Here is a 14,266-nt window from a genome sequence, read left to right as displayed (position 1 = left end):
AGTAATTAACTACTATCTTTTAAACACTTTAAAAAGAAGAAAAATTCCAGATAGGAAAATGGTAAAGAAAGTAACCAGTAACTTCTGCCCCTTTTCCCAGTGCCACATTCTGCCTGAAGTGCTTTGGCCCAGCTCAGGAACAGGAAGAAAGCAAAATTTAAATCGTTGGACATTTACTTATTAGGACAACATCGTTTGTGGTGTCTAAAGTAAATTAAATGAATTTTTTTAAAAAAATATATTACTTAAGAATGATGAGAAAAGTTGAGGGTAGATCCAGATTTCAACCAAGATAGAAGAAAAAATACACCACTCAGAATGGTTTACATTGGAGAAAGGAAAGAGAAGAATGAAGTTAATTTCTATTTATACCTAATGGGTCCCAGTAGTTTAATAAACAAATTATATAATCCTTAAATTTAATAATATTTTATAGTCCCAATAGTCCACCGTCATCTTTTGCTGATGAAAACACTAAGATTCAGGGGCTTGAGCACTTCCCCAACTTCTTATGGCTTTCAGCTTTTGGTGGTGAGTTTAGTTTAGAAAACAAGTCTCACAGTACATAATTCATTGTGGCAATAAAAAAGATTTGCCTTACAAAAGCTTCATCATATGGCAACATTCCAACATTTATCTTCTATTTACTCACATATCACCAGTTCCCAGCTGTTCAATTCCTGTCAACTGAAGTCTCACTGCTATTTTCTCTTGCCCTTTCATCTGCCCCATGCCACATCTTCCCGTGAAAAATATAATAGATATCCAAAAAGAATCTGTTTAACAGATGTGCGCACTCTGTTGATAGCAGTTTACTCTCTTACTCTTAACTACTTCTAATTAAAAAATGGAAGCATTTAAAAGCAAAGCCTTACTACAATGTAAGCTCCCACTTAAGGGGTACAATGTCGGGGTTCATGGCACACCTCTTGGGTGAAGAACTCAAGTACAACTCAGACTTTTCCTAACACAAACAATGTAACCTAATTGGATGTACTCTCATATTAATCTGAAATAATGATAAAAAGTTAAAATACGAAACAAAGCATTAGTACAAGGAATGGTTTTGTCGTTTAAGGAACCACCATAAGTGTCAAAAGAACCTACCAAGATCATCCATATTCATTGACAATTTCATGTTTCATTTAAGCATGAGATCAGTTGTGATTCTAAATAAAGATAAGCAAGATGGTATTGAAACTGTATAGGTAATAAAGGACCTAAATTTGGATCATAAACCTATACTAATGTCTCTCCTTAGTCCATGTGGAATATCATTTATACATTATTATGTGCCTTGAGCTGCCCTTGCACAATGACTTAGTAGATATTTATCTCATTTAGTTAAATATTTTGTAATTCTGTCTTTGGAAATTTTCTTCTTATATTTCAAAGCACCTTTCTTATTATTGTCACTGTTTTGTTTTGTGTTTTGTCTTTTTTCCTTCTTTTATTTTAAACTCAGATATTTTTACATCTTCTTGTTAAACCTACAGGGCTTATGTATACAGTGCCATGTCACTGAATTTCCTAGTTGTAAATTCTGAAACTTTGATTTATGCAGGAATTCACTTACTGACATTGAACATTGGATAGTCCACATAATTCCTGAGTTATACAGGGAGAAGAAGTTTTGCAAAAAAGGCAGGAAAAACACAAACTACACAGTAAGAGTCACATCTAATGTCACAGATTGGCTATGGTGAGTCTGCTGCTGCCTCTACTCTTGCAGACTAAACAATGTAGGTCATACCTTCAACACTTCCGTCTCTGGTATCAGATGCACCACCTGGCTCCACAGCCACACCTGCCCCTTGTTCACAGCAGGTGACTTGGATGAAGTTCGTCTTCTGATAAAGACGAGCCCTAGAAGGTAAAACAACTTCTGGCATCCTTCTGTCATAACTGTATTACTATTTTACTTCCCTAGGCTAAATGTTTCCTATTTTTCAGGTTAAGATCAGTTTGACACCAAGTAAAACTACTAAAGACAAAATATTAAGTGTGTACACATGCAAGTTCCCATAAACATACAGATGAAAACATCTGCTCGTTATAGGAATAGGAGAATACCAGGTTGTATAGAATCACTAGACGAAGGTATAGAAGTTGGAGCGTCAGGCTCCAGATGGCATTTTGCTATTTTCAGACATATAGCAGAACAACTGATAACTTCACATGGGCAGAGAGACAAGTGTGACAGTGCACCACATTTGAGGCATTGGCAAACCTCTAGCACTTTTACTCAGACTTAAACAATGAACTGTAAGTAATTCACAGTTTGGGTATCCTAGAGAAATCTAAACTCTAAAATTAAATTCACATAATTCCAGATTGCTGATGTACCAGTTGTCTGCAGGAAACAGAAGGCAATCCCTTTAAATTTGTAGGATAAATTTGTAGTCTACACTTTAAAATAAAATATCTAGTGCAAGAAAGGTCACACACACGTGTCTCCCAGTCACATCCTCCCCACATATCACAGTAATAAATGAGAAGATAAAATACAGGAATGACGATGAACAAAATTACAGTCTGGGAGGACTCCAGATACCAGAATCCTTATATACCCTACGCACTTTAAAATAAACACCTGTATGTGTTTTATAATAAAAGAAATAAAAGGTAGGTTTGAAAATTATACTGGAGAAAAAGTCAAGATTTGGTGGAAAAATTATTGGTAGGTATTTCTTTCTTTATTTTTTTTGTTTTTATTTATTTATTCATTTTTTGCAGTTTTTGTCCAAGTCTGGGTTTGAACCTGCCACCTCCAGCATATGGGGCCAGTGCCCTACTCCATTGAGCCACAGGCACCGCCTATTTATTTTTATTTAATGTTCATTTCAAGATAGTTTGAAAGTACAGAAAACTAGGTTATAATGCTTGCATTTATTAAGTAGTGTCCCTTTTGTAGTTGTGTTCCACACCCAAGAGGTGTGCCACATACTCCTACATTGTGCCCTTTAAGTGGGAGCACACTTACTCCCCTTCCTCTCCCCCTCCCCACAACTCAAATTGAGTTTTCTGTTATGTGGGACACACATAAGAGACAACCTTCACAATGGGAAAAGATATTTGCATATTACGAATCTGACAAAATGTCGATAACTAGAATCTGCAAATAACTCAAATTAATCAACAACAAAAAAAGAGCAAACAATCCCAGCTATCACTGGGCAAGAGACATGAAAAGAACCTTCCCTGAGGAAGACAGATGAATGGGGAACAGACATATTGATAGGTAATTTTAATAAGAAAGGTCATAAATACTCTATACATTTCTGTGTTTTTTGAAGAGAAATAGGTAAGCTGACATTCTATGCAATGTTAAGAAAAATACACTAAAGAAAGTCACTGCTTCTGAGGTCAGAGAATTCAAAAACAACCACTAGAAGATAAGTGTGTCAAATCCAGAGCAAGGCCTAGTAGGAAGAATGCTCTCTTGACCCACTTACTAAAAGCAGTAAAGTGCATATGGCTCACCATTAACATGTGGATTTTTCCCCTCTCTAATGAAAAGCGTATGTCAGCACCTGAAGATGGATTGTCACAGTGCCCTGGGGATCCATCCATAGTACTAAATAGACTATTTCCTAAGGATATGGGCCTTGGAGAAGTTACACCTGTGAACACAAGAAGCCTATTTCTTTCTATAGTGAGATATGGCCTGATTTATGCCACTTCCAAAGACTCCTAGTAGTTGCTTCAAACACTTTTCAAGATATCACAATCAAGATGATGCCTACTACAACTTGAAACATGAATATTTGTCTCAAATAAGAAAAATCTAATGGCCTTTCACACTTTCATCACAGAACAGTGCTGGATGGATTCTTTAAGAGACCCTGTGTTAGCCTTTCACTTTGATTATGGAGCTGGTGGCCTAACATTTGAGATGCACGCACAGAAACTTTGAAAATTTAATTCTAAGTTTCACAGTTATGTATGACATACACACTTTCATCGTACACGAATTTCATTTCTAACTGATGTCTACCTTTCTTTTTTAGATCATATAAATGACAGTAAATTATTTAGAAAGTGGGAAAAATATACTTGTAAATAATTTATTCTGTGTTTTTATTTTTAAAATCTAGGATGAGTGAAATAAATGATTGTAAAAACCGATACAGGAATGAATTTACTGAAAAATCAGTTTATTTCAATTTTAAGTAAACTTAGAAATAGTGCTCCAATATTTCTTGTGTAAAGAGGATATTTCTTGTATAAAACAATGCAGATTTTAGGCTTGCTATATAATATTTTGGGTTGTGTATCTTTGTTTCTTTTTAAAATTCAGAAAATAATTACTGTAGAAATAAAATGTCCTTATATGTATATACAAAGAATCAATTATTGCCAGAAGTCAAAATGAAAAACCTCTAGTAGGGAAGAGACACGAAGTAGATGATCCATTAATCAACCCATTATGGTTATAAGAAAGGACATTGTAAAACTATTCTTTGAAGTTGTGTTGCCTTTGTTGCAACTTACGGCCAAATACTCAATGTGTTACTAAGAATAGGTTGCAACACATACTCTTGCTATTCTACTATTTCCTAGTTTGATGATAATTTATATCCAGCAGTATGTGCTCAGTCTACCCTTTTTAATACAATTCTATGACCTAATTGTCAAGTAATCTTTCTAATGAAAATGAAGTCACATAAAGGAAGGAAAATCCTAGGGCTTGAGTCCATAGGAAAAGTACTAAGGGTTGTGAGAAGTATTCCAAAGCTATAATGTGCAGGCATTGAAAATAATTGTTCTTAGGTATGTGCTTTCCACCAGTACGAGCATTCCTATTGGCACTTCTCAGAGAACCCTTTTTTTTCTTTTTCAACAAAAGAATATTATAAGTGTTAAGTTATTAAGTCCCGTAAGACTAGGTAAGTCCTAGGGCTTTACTCAGTAAGGCAATTTTTAAAAGTTTTGTAAAATCATCCTAAATATTTAATATGTGGGTTTAGAAAATAACCTCTCTTCGGTATATTACATCAGCATTCCTGTTAACATTTTCCAATCAGCAATTTAACCATCCAAGGGACATTCCAAGTAATCATATTTAGCTTACATATAACAAATCAGTGTTATATGTTTTGCTTACAAGGAGAGAAATCAGTAGGGTTATTATTTCTCTGTTAATTTTCTGTTATAACCTAAACTGCATAGATATTTGCTCTAACTATTGATATTGTTCCACAGTGTATGTGATTATGATTGAAAAATGCAGACTAGAGCATTAAATTCAGAGTTAGCTAGTTCTGATTGGGGTTTATGTAAGCATACATAACTAACGTTTCAGTTTGTGTATAAATAATATCAATATGTATCTTTTGGTTTAAATTTTTGTCCTCAAATATTGGTGGCTTACATTTTAAAAAAGAAATATCACTAGCATAAAATTGCACCAAAGGCTATATTCACTGTGCCCTTTTCTGAATCCCATTGTAACCTGTTAACTAAATTTGAGCTTTTATGGTCAGAAAATAAAATAAAATAAAAGGTTAAAAAAAAAAGAAAAAGAAGATATACCAATGGCATATATATATATAAATGCTCCGCACCACTAGTCACCAGGGAAATGCAAATTAAACTGACAGTAAGCTATCACCTTACCCATATCAGAATGGCCATTTTTAAAAAGTAAAAGAAAGAAAAAAATAGTATTATAATCTACTTGAGAATTGTTCAAATCCAACATGTTATAATTACGTTTGAACTACCTTACGGGATATATATGTACTTGTTTGCAAATTTAAATAGAAGAACAAAGTTAAGTTCTTTGTAAAAATTATCAACCAATAAATTTCTATCCACTCTCTATTGATAAAATCTATTCATTGAAATTAAGATTGGTTTCTTTTAATCTTTTGGCAAAAATACATTTGGGGACATCTTGTACAAATGTGGGCAACTATGAATTATTTTTTCCTTGAAAAGGTGATTACTTGATTACTATTTTTTAAGCTAACTTATTGAAGTTTTTTAGTTACTTTTATAAATTAAGTATAATTTATTAATCATTATTCCTCTTTCAAAATATAAGAATTTAATTTCTAGGTTCTTTCATAAGTTTAAAAATGATCCTACCATTACGAATTTTCTAGAAAAAAAGTAAATCTGATTAAGCTTATTTGTGTCCCACAGGTTTCTGAATACTATATTTGCTGGAGACAAAGTATTTTCTATGTTCCATCCATGTATAGGATGGACCAGAAAAAGTAAAACCTCAAAGGAAGTCAAGCAGGAACAAATTTAATACAAAGGAAACAAGCAAGCAGTATTTATAATCTTAGAGACACCAGTGTGGTCTCCAATGTATTGATGCTTCTTCACATCCACATTTTTGTTTGACCTACTTCCCCTGAGTGAAGGCAAAATCTCTGAATTATTCTCCCTAAGATTACACGCCACAGGTAATGCGCTATCACACCCATCACTGTGTTCCATGTATAATACAGCATTGTCAGCAGTCAGAGAGAAAGGAATGTTGAGAGAGATAAAGAAGAAAAAATAGAATGTAGGCTTCTTGTGAAATAAAAAGTAATACTAGAGAAATATAAATGACAAAACACTTCAGGTGCCCTCCAGGAACTGTGAGTCTTCTGGGATGTGAGTGAAGGTGGCCTCCAGCTAACAGAGAGCAAAGAGCTGGGTCCTCAGTCTCAAGGAAATAAATAATGCTATCAACCTGATGATCTCAGAATTTTTCCCTACTAGATTCTTCACCAGTTGAGCTTCCAGAGGACAATGCAGGCCAAGACACTGATTAAGCCAGGGGCAAAGCTAAGTAATTCACAAACCCCTGACGGCAAATTCCAGGAGTTAACAAATGTGTGGTTTTTATAACTGTATGGTACATTGCTACTGTGCAACAGAAAATGAGTATATGATCCAAAGGACTGAAGAAACAAGTTCAGAAAAGGTTACTTTCATCTCTGACGTTGACCTGAAGCCTTCCAGAATAGAAACTACCAATGACTACAGGTCCAAGAGGAATGATTTGTACTTAAGCAACTCTTTCCTTTGAAACAGTTAATTTCAATGCTTACACATTATAGCTTTGGAATATTTCTTATAATCTTTATTATTTTGCTTCTGAGTCAAGTTCTAGGATTTCCATTCCCTATGTGACATTGTCTCTTTTGGTGTCAGACACTTTTTAGTCTTATATAATTCCGTTGGTTTATTCTTGTATTTGTTGCCTGCGGTTTTGCAGTGTTATGCAAAAGATCAACATCATGATCAAAGTCATGAAGCACTTCCTCTATTTTTTCTTCTCGTAGGTCTGGGTCTTATATTTAATGCTATAATTAAGTTTCATAGGTCCAGGTCTTATATTTAAGTCTATACTTCATTTGTAGTCAATTTTTATAAGCAGTGCAGACAGGGATCTATTTTATTACCCTGCATGGGGATATCCAGTTTTCCTAGTGCCCTTTATTGAAGAGACTATAAAATAATAAATAAAGGGACTACAAATGAAGAGATAAAAAAGATATTCCACTTAAATGAGAACCCCCCAAAGACCAGGAATAGTTATTATATTAGATAAAATAGACTGTAACCCCAAAATTGTAGAAAGAAACAAAAAGGCCAATCTATATGATAACAGGGTCAGGACAATAGGAGGCAATAGGAATTATAAATATAGTAGAACCTCCATACTTGACCTCCTCCCTACATTGACCTCCTCTGTAAGCTGACCTAATCTTCATAGACCGGACATCCATCACATGTACGTATCAGTACAGTAGGCCTGGTTCCTTATGTTGATCACCTCCATATGTTGAGGACTTCATCACAGTCCTTTGGGTGATCAATTTACTGGGGTTCAACAGTATATATATGCCCAACATCATGGTAGCCGGATATATACAGAAAATACTAATAGACTTAAAGGAAGAAATTGATTGCAATACAGTGTTAGTAGGGGACTCAAATACCTCACTTTTAGCAGTGCACAGATTACCCATAGGAAAAAAAAATCAACAAAGAAACATTAGACATAAACCACTTTAGAGTAAATGGATCTAATAGACTTTACAGAACATTCCATACAACAGCCTCAGAATACACATTCTTCTTAGTAGCACATGGAACATTCTTTAGGATTGAGCTCTTTAAAAAAAAAAAAAGTCTCTAGCATTTTTTGTTGCTTCTATTCATTTTTAAGAAAATATTAATTGATAACCAACTGCCTCCAGGTACTAAATTGTGGAATATATGGAAAGATGAAAAAATATTACCTGTGCCTGCAAGTAGCTTAGAGATTAGTGAGTTGAGGACTGCATCAATTTTAGTATAGAGTAACATAGAAAAACCTAGCCAAAGCATAGGAAGTAAACTGGAATACTTAAGAGAGCCATCCTCTTGATCTTGGGCCTAAAGCACGGACAGCAAAGATAAGATAGGAGGTCATGAGACAGCAGTGATCCATATTTTAACTTCCAGCTTTCTTTTTTCTTCTACAAAGATATGACTATTTCAATCTCTTTCATTCTTCTCTGACTTAATTTATCAACTCTGTTGATGTGACCAATTATATTTGGGTCACAAATCTAAAATGCACCTTTTATTCTTGTTGGATATTATTTACTTCTGTGCTGAAGCAATTAGTCAAGGATAAAAAGAATATGAAAAAAAGATTGTTTGCTTGAATTTTAGTTTTTTAATATACAGGCTTGCTAAGAACCCATTTGACTAAGGCACTTTGAAAAATATTTTTGTTTCTCCTAAATCAATAATTACTCCTATTGTAGGCTCTCTATATTGGCGATTTTTATCTTTTTCTTACTCTTTCACCATTAACATTTAGCATAATGCATGAGGTTGGACAATTAAGTTCAGGAACTCATCTTAAAAAAAGTTCTATGTACCTCACTGCTGAACGTCATTATGGTCACCTACAAAGTACTCTACTTGGGAAGCTCTGCAGTGACACCAGAGCCTAGTCGATCCACTCCTCGAAGCAGTTTTGGAACTCCTTTTCTGGAATGGCTGTCAGAGCCTTTCTCCTATAAAGGTCTGACAAATAAGTTTATGAATTCATCCCAGAGAAAGTGTGTTGAAGGGTGGACAAGATTATTACCACAAAAACTTAATTTGAATGTAGAGAATTTTTAAAAGAAATCAAATTTTCTTAGGCATACCTTTTTGGTTTCACCCACTATTCCCTTTTTTAGTTAGATGTTTTCTAGAATTTTTCCAAAATTTAATACAATAGAATAAATTTTGAAATAAAAAAACAACAAAACATGTCTATCTTGTGTATGCCTTATATCAAGTTGTCTCTTCCAGCAAGAACAATATTCTGCAGACTTGTCCTAAAAATTCATTACAATCATTTTCATTTTACATAAGGAGGGATTTAGCCTATGAAATAAAGAAGAACACTTTGGGAACTGCAACTTGAGATGAGAGTCTGAGCTGTGCAGATAAAGCAGTCTTGACAAAAATATATTTAGATTGCATGTACCAATCATTGGTATTCTTTCAAAAATAAGTGGCTATGTTTTAACTGTCAACTCATAACAGCACCATTTGGGATAAATTACAAAGTTTATAGCTGAACGTAGAGCTTAGATTTCACTTATAGATGAGCATCAGGCAAAACAAAGGAAAACAATTCGCCAGTAAATTTAGAAATTGTGGTTAATTTAAATGTGATTAAAATATGAAGAATAAGTGAATGCAGTAGGAAACAAACATTCTTACTGTTTTAATTTAAAACATCCTGAGAATGTATAACATTTTACTGGTTCAAAAAATGTAGGGATATTTATTTCTTCCTATGAGATGGTCGTGCAGTCATGAGCCATCTTTTTTATAGATATTTTTCTTACATTATCAGTTGACCACTCCATCAGGATTATATGGTTTTTATGTTCATTGATGTGTTCCATGGACCCTACTCAATCACAATTTCCAGTGTTTGACATAGGAATTTAAAAGGTTTTCCTCAGGTTATTTTAATATGCATAGACATTTGAGAGTCCTGGCTTCAAAGGCTAGATATTTCTATACTCAATTACTCTTTATCATCATCAAACTCATTTGTAAATCTGGAGCATTTACATTAACAGTTCTTATAATAAAAACTTGAAAAGAAAGAAAAAATTCTAAGTTCACGAAATTTAAACCCTTTGTATAGCTTTGAATCTAAAAATATGTAATGATAAAAGAAGGAAAAAGTTTCCATTGATTCATTCATTTGTTAAAAAATATCATCGATACATGTAACGACTAATGCCCTAAATGCTGGTGGGTATAGTAATAAAATAAAAAAACCAATAAAAAATTTTGTCCTCAAAGCAGCATCAACATTTTCTTCCCCTATAATTTAATAGGAGGAAGCAGAAAATAATAACATTCTAAGTAAACTACAGAGTACTAATAGGAAATAATATATAAATGCATATACATATAATATGTAAATGGTACTATGTGATATTATTTACTTTTGAAGAATATGTCATGGAATTTTCCATAGCAGATATTTTCTTTCATCAATTGGAAGATGGTTGTCTCTCATTGCCTTCTTTGTCTGGCTTTTATTGTCTCTTTGAAAATCTTTTGTTTGTATTACTATAGGCCTTTAAACAAAAGATTAGGTGTTTTCCTTTCTCTGACTACTTTTATAAGTTTCCTTTTTACGTTAGGTTTTAAACAGTTGTGCTATGATCCATAAGTATGTGGTATGTCTTTTGTGTGTGTGTTGCTTTAGAAAGCAACTTGGTTGGTTTGATTTTTTTTCTGTCAGTTCTGAATTTTATTTGCAGACAGCATTTCTTCAAATATTGCTTATTCTGAGTCACAAATACATGTTTCTTACAATTTTAAATTGTTCTTTTAATATGTATACTTTCTACTCCCTATTTTCCAGACAATAGTCTTCTTTTGTGTTGTGTCTAAGCTGCTTTTAGATGTAACTATTTGTAGTAAATTTTTAAAGTAAATTAAAATTCTCAGATGAATTACTCTATCTTATAGTGTATTTTCTGTAATGTAGTTTTCAGTTATTTTTAGTTACCTGTCCTGTAAATCCAATATTTAAATCACTCTGAGTGCATTTTAATCTATTTCCCTTGTTTCTCCATCTCTCTTTGTCTATACGTATATATGTGTGTAATATTACTACAGAAAGGCTAACTTTATTTTATCTGAAAATAATTTATGCAGAGATACTCTTAATTAATTTGAATCTTATTCATTATAAGCCCATTCCCTTAGGGAATATCCTTTCTGGATCTTCAACTCTAAGTCTGAATAGTTTCCCCAGTCTCTCCTTCTTGATATGCTTTGAATTATAATTTTTGTTTCTTTAACACAATGAAAAATCAAGATTTTGGTCTTATAACAAATACTTGATTTGTCTGATACTTACTCCATGCATACACAGCCCATATGTTGACAAATGCTTTATTAATTTCATATCACTGTCTAAGAATTTACCACAAACTTGGTGACTTCATACATTATTATTTTTTTTTTTCAGTTTTTCTGGGTCTGGAATCTCGGCCTGCTCAGCTGATTCTGCTTCTTAGAGCCTCCCAAGTTACATCAAGGTATTGCATAGACTGTGTTCTTTTCTGGAAGCTTGAGAGGGTAGGAATTCATTTCCAATCTCACTCAAGTTGTTCTAAGAATTCATTTTCTGTGTCTGTATAAATTCATCTCCTTGTGTCTGTCTGGTGTTGGACAGATTGTATTCTCAGCTGGAAGCTTGAGAGGTGAGGAATTTACTTCCAAGCTCATTCAAGTTGTTGGAAGAATTCATTTCCTAGTGTCTTGTAGGACTAAGGCTTTTTGCTTGAGATTGCTCTCTGGTCTAAAGGATGTGTCTGCCATCACTCCTAGAGGTATTCGTCAGCTCCTTTACACATGGGATTCTCCAAGTTGGCCAATGATTTCATTAAACCAGTAAAAGAGTCTCTAACTTCAGAACCTAGTTCCTTTTTTTAAAGCTCTCACCTGATTAATGTGAAGCCTGCCCAGGATAATAACACATTTGATTGCCTCAAAATCAGTTGCTTTGAAACCTCAATTGCATCTGAAAAAATTCTTTCACTTTTGTCAAATTGTATTGATAGGAGCAAGATAATATTTTTACTCACACTTGGAGAAGAAATTATACAGAACATGAGCAGAAGATTGTAAGTGTCAGGAGGACCATCCATAGTCTGTTTTCCACAGATGCCTGGTAGAAAATTACTCCTAGTGTACCAGAAAACTTTACATAGTTGACTCATATCTAAGTTCCTGAGTCTTCCATGTATGACCCCATGAAATTCCTGAACTCAAAATTTTGCCACCACAATATACTGAGACATTTTGGAGATATGGAGAGATATGAGAGATATGTAGAGTCTGCTACATTCTCTTTGAGTTTCGGCCCATGAACTGAGTTCATAAATATCCTAATTTCTTTCTTGTTTTGTTTGTATTGTAGTTTTTTTGTGTGTTATTTATTCAATTTTCTTAGTTGTTCCCACAGGGAATATTTCTTCTGTCACCAGATGATGCTTCATTAGAGCTACAAGCAGAAGTTTGATAGTATGGGATTAATCTTTTACAAAATCAAATATTTTGTGAAATTAGATATATTTGGCTTCATGTAATGCACTATGTAGGGTATAATTTACAGGAGTTATTGTTTGCTTGAACATAGTCTTTTACTTAACTCCATTAATACCGATAGATGGCTTGGCAATGTTAGTGTTTTAGCATTCTAAGGAAATGCTAGGGGAAGCAGAGTCCATTTAAAAACGTTGTTTTACATCCATCATCTTCCTCCTCCAACACACTTTTTAAATTAACAAAGTTACTTTGTTGCCTTCAGGATAGTGACAGAGGGGAGCATGGGTAAAAGCCCAAATCACCCTATAATCTCTATTAATCTCTTCCTCATCAATCTTTGAGGAGGAAAATAGATAATTTCTGAATCATAATGAAGGGAAGCATCAAGTCCAATTTAAATCAGATGGCAGTTCCTAAGCCCTTGCTGTAGATGTTTCTGGAGTTTCCAGTAGTTGCCAGCTATAGTCTTCATGATTAAATGATTAATTTCCTGAGGAAGCTTGAGACTAAAATAGAGAACTTTGACATTCTGAAAGTTGAAATTACCCTAAATTGAGGTAATTTGGCCATGGATACGTATGAAAGCAGCATACCCATATCAAGATTTTAGGTTTCAATTAAATAACACCATCAATATTTAATAATATCCTTGGCTAAAACAATAGGATACAATAAGTCATAGGACCCACACCAATGTGTTCCATGAGAAGTTATTTGAAATATTAGAAATTTGGTTTAATCTTCTATAAAACTATCACAATACTCATTATTGAGAATGAGAATTATTAATGTAAAATGAGTATATTTTAAGATGGAAATCCATTTTTAATCCCTCTATCCCCAGTGGTTCCCCTATTTGTTTGTCCCTCACCAAGAAGATTCATATTTTCTCAAGGGAGGGTAAGCAGAAAACAAATACCCACAGATTTTCTGTAATGCTTAAATTATTTAAAAAAAAATAGAAGACTTGGTGGCTGAAACACAGTATTTGTGAGAAATAGGAGGAAGAAATCTACCTGAAAATGAAGAGAAATAGTCTCAGGTCTAGAGGAAGAGAAATAAAGAGTGATGATTGATTTTTAGACCCAGGAGAGAGGCTCTCTCCACCTTGTTTCTTTACAAAACAACCAGCACGGCAGCGCAGCCCTTGAGGTATGTGGACGGTTTGGGAATGAAGAGAAACTGGGTCTGCTTCTCAGTCATAGTTCTAGTGAAGAAATGTTCTCCATATGTCCAGGAAAACTAATCTGTAGGGACCAACCTTTATTCCTAGAAGGCTGAAAAGTTTATTAGGGATGTCAGGCTGTGGGCTGTGATGCTCATAGAACTCAGGGATATTTGTAAAACCTAAACTATATCTAATACAGTGGAACCTCTGTAAATTGACCATCCAAGGGATTATAACAAACAGGTCAACATATGCAAGTGGTCAACATAAGGAACTGGGCCTACTGTACTGACACATACATGTGGTGCATGGCCAGTCTATGAAAATTAGGTCAACTTAAAGAGGAGGTCAATGGAGAGAGGGGATCAACTACAGGGGTTCTATTGTATGTTGAACTATAAGAAAATAAAATTAGGCTCGGCACCTATAGCTCAACCGGCTAGGGCGCCAGCCACATACACCTAAGGTGGCGGGTTCAAATCCCCAGCCCGGACCCGCCAAACAACAGTGATGGCT

The sequence above is a fragment of the Otolemur garnettii genome, unplaced genomic scaffold, assembly GCF_000181295.1.
Source record: "Otolemur garnettii isolate 467f Iridium unplaced genomic scaffold, OtoGar3 scaffold00008, whole genome shotgun sequence".
Taxonomy (NCBI): domain Eukaryota; kingdom Metazoa; phylum Chordata; class Mammalia; order Primates; family Galagidae; genus Otolemur; species Otolemur garnettii.
Note: the sequence above shows the minus strand (reverse complement) of the source record.